Raw genomic sequence first — 6,578 nt, forward strand, 5'->3', positions numbered from 1 at the left:
CAATAAATAAACAGATAAATGCCTGCACATTGCCAAGGTCACATACCCGAAATAGCCTATTTTAAGACCTTGAAATTCTAAGATTCTAAAATCAGACCCCCATTCAGACCGAGCACAATAGGCGCGCATCTAAAGAAACTTGCAACCACGGCCCCTGTCACAAACTACAGAAAGTTATTAGGCTCACCCAGCTACCCAGGGGGCCACCCGTAACACTGCAGTAACCGTGCCACCCACAGATGTGCTGGCAGGCAAAGGGCAGCCTGTCAGATACTAGAATCACAAGCAATTATGCAATATTCTAAAATCCCTAAGGATACTGGAATTCCGGAGGTGCATAAAACCAGTCATACCACAGCCACATAATTGACAGGCAGGCAGCCATTACGCTGAAACACTGGTTAAGGTCACACAATGATACAGAAAATCAGATCGATCGTGAGCCAGACCGATGTACCGTACCTTCCATAATTATAACCAGTCTAAAACACCTGAGAAACCGGATAATTGGAATTTAAAATGAAAATTAAATTAGATAAATTATATAGCTAACAATAGGTACATTTGACCCCCCCCCCCCCCATTAAATATTAATAACAATCAATAATAGAGTCTAAACTATGATAAACATTGCACGACAGTGCCAGCCATAAACCAGCCGTATGAGCCCTGATCATGTCATTAAAGTCGGCAGCCGGACAGCCAACACAGCGACGAGCATCGCCCGCACAACGTCCAACAATAAGCAACGTCAATTAACAGACCAATGGAACATGGTAGACAGAAAGATAGGTAGGTAGGTGGAATCCAATAAAATCAGACGTCTGTTCAAAACACACAGTCAGGGTCATAATACAAATATATAAATGTACATGAATAATATATAATAAGTGGTAATAATAAAAAGTTCAAATAAGGCAAGACGAAAATATCTCCAGACATTTGTCAGTCATCACACGCAGCACCACATCGCACAAAATAGTAGTTGACTCATGGAGAAATCAATTACATTTGGTTCAAATTATTTAAGTTAAGTAGATCATAATTATAAATTATAAATTAAAATTGAACCCAATCAACCAACTGATGACTAAAGTCAAGATCAACACCAATACGAACATGGCTCAATCTTATTTACCGGCAAGGCCATATCAACAGCCGCATTATTAAGACAAGCCCCTTCCGAGATCCATAACCCTGAGCCGACCACACGCCGCGGGATTAACGGCCGATACCCAATGACCCGAGATAAGACTTTCGAGGGCACGAATTATGGCTGAAAGAAACGCGACAAAAGAGTGAGAGACCGCGATTTTAATGTAAACATACGATACATAATCCATAACGAATGGTGCAAGCATCTACTTAATAGAAACCGACATTATTACGCCATCGCCCTACAATATTGATTCAGCTCGGAGCCACATTAGCTTCAATGAAAAAACCGAAAGATCAAATAACAAAATACATCTGAACCCATCGAGATAGAGATGAGAATGAAATAGCCCCTGCTGTAGCCACGACTAGGTATAACAACAGAATGAGAATTATGAAAGGTAAGGATGAAAGAGAAGAAGGGAAAGTAGAGAAGAATTCTGAAAAGCAGCAAGACAAACACAATCCAATTGAACAGTCCAAAATTTATGCAAAAGCAAAAGGGCAGAGCCCGAAAGCAATACAAATTCCCAGTCGCAAGAATAATTCCAGAAAGAAAATTATGGTGGGTCAGTTCAATATATAGCTGGCTCAAAATCAAAGCCAATGTCGCAACCCGGGTCAGGATCGAAGCAAATTGAGATTAATCAGAATAAAATCAAAGATTACAATCGAAACCACCCAAGTATACGATCAGACTGTCGTCTTGAATTAAAGCAATATCGTAATAATCTAGGTACTTGTAATAAGATCAGAAATGAAATTGGGAGGGGACCCCTACACATAAAATATAATGTGTAACAAGCAATCAATAATTATAGTTGCCAACCTACAGTGCAACCAATTCCTGATTCCTCATTATAAACAAATTAACTAGACTCAGTCAAGGGGCAAAACTGAACTTATCAAAATTATCAGATAGGGCCGAGTGACCCATGAAACAGACCACCCAGCCAACGACCGGGCTCAACGAGCCAAGGTCATTGACGTCGCCCAGTCAAGCATCAATGCAGCCTAAGATCCCAAAACACCGGAAAATTGAAGAGGCAACGAACATCTGGCAGGACATAACAACGCGCCAGATCATAACAGGGTACTTGAGGGGGTTATGAGGAAAGCAAGGAGTGAAGGTGACAAGGGAAGAAATGAAACTGAAAGAGAAGGCAACTCTCAACAAAACACAAAAGTTGGCAATTAATTAATAAATGAAATATCCAGCAAGCGCATAGCATAATCAGAGCGACCATAAGATGCAACCAGGCCAAGACTAGTTAAAGCCAGCTGAACTTAAGCACAATTGAAGTAAATCAGGGTCTTCCAGCTTAAAACAGAATCATATTCATACTGGCGAGGATTAACGTCAAGATTAAGTTAAATTAAATTAAATTAAATCAAGACTTAGATTTAACTAATCAAGTGAGATTAGGCCAAAATGAGGGTTAATCCAACATCATAATGAAACTAGATCGAATCGTGAGTGATGTCCAAATGAAGGCCAGAACCAAAACTGGAGCCGAAATCAAAATTAAAATTAAATTTCCAAACAGCAATACAAACATTAGGTCAAGCATAATACAATTGTGTAATTCATAGCTCAATTAAATGCAATTAGAGTGAAAATCTAAATCGAAATCGGAGGTGAATCGCGCGAATGAAATTGACATTGACATAGGAATGGGATAACACCCGAAATCATAATGACGACAGAGTGAAGAGTATAGCCCGTGACCATCAATCATGAACTAAGTTGGAGTTGATCCTAGGCAGAAACGAACGCCATTAATCGTAATCAGAATCATAATAAACACCGTTCCAATCGGATGAAACTTGAAGTCAAAATAGTTGGCTGAGTAAGTATCAAAACCAGTCCAGCCGATACTGAATATCGTTAATAATTAATAAATAAAATAAAATTAATTTCGAATGACGTAGTCATTAAGTCATTATTAGGATTGGAATTAAATCAATGCAATGGACCAAGCCATAGTCTCCTCAAAGGACCAAGCATACAAACGGACAGAATCAGGAGATGGCAGCGAAATTTCTCAATCGCCAGTTTGCGCCAAAACTCGCCTACCTGATAAGCAGAACACATGATAATTGAAAAATGAGGCGAGGCCGAGATTAACTCAGGATCAAAGTAAAATCAAAATTGATGTTGCAACCAGACGCAAAAGAGCCAAAATCAGTGGGGGATTAATTAAGCCATGAGATTAGCTCCAAATACAACCGCAGGTAAAATAAAACAAATGCAAACATCTCCATAATCCCGGACCCGCATTATTATAACTACCCTAAGCGATTACTATAAGCAGTTCTAAATGACGTTAACGCGACTCGCGACGAAATAGAGAATAAGGATAAGTAAAGAAATTCACAATTCAATTCAGTAATAAATTAATAGATTACGCGAAATAGAGTAAGTTTAAGTTAAAATTCAAATCGTTGACAGTCAACTGAAGACGTAGCGTCAAGGCTGAATCAAAATTCTTAATAAAGGCGGGGCGAAGCAAACGTATATTAAGTCGCCGACAATAATGCCCACAGTACCCCAAGCCGCCAAGGTCGCCGAGCAGGCTCCAAAGTGGTTGTAAATCCTAAAGGGCAGGGCAGAACAACGCCAAAGAAGTCTGACAGTAAAACTCTCCGTTCGGCCCCGCCACGAACGAGCCGGCGAACCGTCAACCCTGCCGATGGGCGATCAGGACATAGCGAACCACCGACGAACGTCCAGCGGCAGCATGGCACTGCACGGGCTGTCATAAATCTGATGTAACTGAAGAGGAAAATGAAATCAAAGTCAATCATTATCATAATCAAAACGAAAATGAAGCTGGAGTAAATCAAATCATTTTGAATCAATCAACTCGAACTCAAAACCGTAAACAGAATCAAAATCAAAGTAGAAATATTCAAGATCAATCATAGCGAAAATTATAAATACGATTATAATCAATTTCAACCGAGCCATAATGAAACCATCATGAAAACCAGTGAAATAAACTAAAACTAAAATTAAAATTAAAATGAAGATCGAATAGCGAGACCAAATAACACTCATTGAGCGCATGCGCATGTTGACCTAATATCAGCGAATGAATCATAAGTCGCAGGGTAAAGCAGCATATATAATGAGATGGGCTTAACATGGATGATCATGTAAAATCAGAGTGGAAGTAGAACCAAAGCCCAACAAGACAATTCAAATTAGAATTTAAATCCATAATTAACCAGAATAAAACATGCTTAGTTGAACTTAATAAAAATGAAGCTGGAGATAAATAAGAAACATAGAACAAATTGGAAGTCAGTTAGGTCAGGATCCCAATTCAACCCGCACCCCAATCCAATTCGACTCATGGCAAAGTAAGAATCTGAGGCAAGTCGAAGCAGATCCAACAGAGCCCGAAGAGAATCATAACCAGACTGAAAATCAAAACCATTACTAACCAACCGGAATCTAGCGCGTCTAATTAAGATCCAATTCGCAATTGATCCGCTCAGAGGCAAAAGATAAAGAAAACCAAAATGAACGTTATTGTTATCCGCCCATAATCTAAAATGCCCGTATTAGGGCTATCTGAAATTAAGTCATGACTGACCAACCCACGCCCACTTAATACCAAATGTTGGGCATCAAATGGTGAGTGAATAATAGGCAAGCCAAAACACAGCTACTCCAGCTCAACAGTCGGTCACAGGTGCACCCACCAACCCGCCCGCCAGGTAGTAAGAACAGGCAAGAATGGCACCCCCAACTCAACAGGTGCCAGCCAGGTACAGCAACCCCTCATACGCCCGCACAGGTGGCTGGTCATATGACAAGGGAACATGGGACATGGAACATGGAACATGGAACATGCAACATGCTGCATGCATCGAACTTACAGAGCCATCTATAAGGGCCCTCATCGTCAAGCATCAACGGCAAACAATTACCCGATCCCGTCATCAGGCGCAGGCGTACAACCATCCTCCAGTCCAGACGGCTGCAGCCCTGCCAGAGGGAGACGTGGCGCCATCTACCAGAGATAACATTAACCACCGAATCCCTCCACGAGACAACGCAAGTCGCCCGCAACACCAGTGCGAGTCAAGAACAAACACCACACAGCAGGCCGAATGTAAGTTTGAATTGAGAATAGTCAAATTAAAATAAACCGAAATAACCAAATTAAATGAGATAAGTTAAGTAAGATAAATTAAATAAGGTGAATATAAGTGTGATAGGCAAGCATTGGGCCAAAATAAACAGACTAGCAGTTTGCAGTAGCGAATCAAGCGAAGGACCGCCATCCACCCAAACCGGCCAATTTATAGATGTATAAATAACATACCGTGCAGAAAGCGAGATAAGATAAGGTAAACCTAAATAGATGGGTACGTAAATAAACAAATAAATAAATAAGAAGGGAAGTGAGTAGTGTAAACAATTTCAGTCATAAGAAGACACGTACGTCAATCACATTATATTGAATCACATCAGGTAAACTCAATCACCAAGCTGTCAAATTGAAACCAAAACCCAACTGGCGCCAATCAATATGATAGTTCACCGCAAACCAATGATGCCAACATCAGCCAAGTCAATGGATAATCATTAGATGATTCGATCAAGGTTACAGTGTACAATTTACAATTGGACTTAAATCTGCAATTGGATCCAATCCGAATCCGAATCAACAGCCGAACGCCGATGCACCCGCACCCGTATGGTCCAACAGAAGGGAGGTACCGTCTCACCAGTCCAGTAATACCACTTTTGCTGCTCTTATCCGTGGTAAATCATCTGCCAGCACTCATGGTCAGGAATATTAATATTGGCTATCATTGTTCAATCGCTAACCTAAGGACATCACATCCCTTCAGGTAATATTACTTAACTCAATCCATCCATTAAACTAATAACTAAATAAATCAACTTGAAGGACGCCATAAGTACGTGAGGTACAATATATATAAGGAGGAAGAGAAATATACAAATAATAGGTAATAGCTATAACAGCCAGCCACCACAGCTAATGGCAGCGGTGAACCAGGCAAGTGCGAGTATGATATCGCAAAACTACACCCCTTGAGAAGGATTAAGAAAGAGAGGGTACTGGTAATAAACGCAAACGCGAAATATAAAAATATATAAAATAATTTTTAACAAAAAAAACATCCGACTTCGAAATGCACTAAAAAGTGTCAAATAATTTCTATTTCATTTATACCAATATTCCATAGCTATTAATAATATCTACTTAATCGTTAAATAGGATACCAAATACATTTCAGTTTTCAGAGGCGGCGCAAAATTAAAAATACCCGAATATACGGTGCTGCCAATAGCGATTTGACTGCGGTATGGGAAACCTGGTAATTAATAGATACGTCAGAAAACATTCGTATTTGTAACGATTGTATCAGAAGTTGGTAGC

This window comes from Osmia lignaria, unplaced genomic scaffold, assembly GCF_051020975.1.
Source record: "Osmia lignaria lignaria isolate PbOS001 unplaced genomic scaffold, iyOsmLign1 scaffold0035, whole genome shotgun sequence".
NCBI lineage: Eukaryota > Metazoa > Arthropoda > Insecta > Hymenoptera > Megachilidae > Osmia > Osmia lignaria.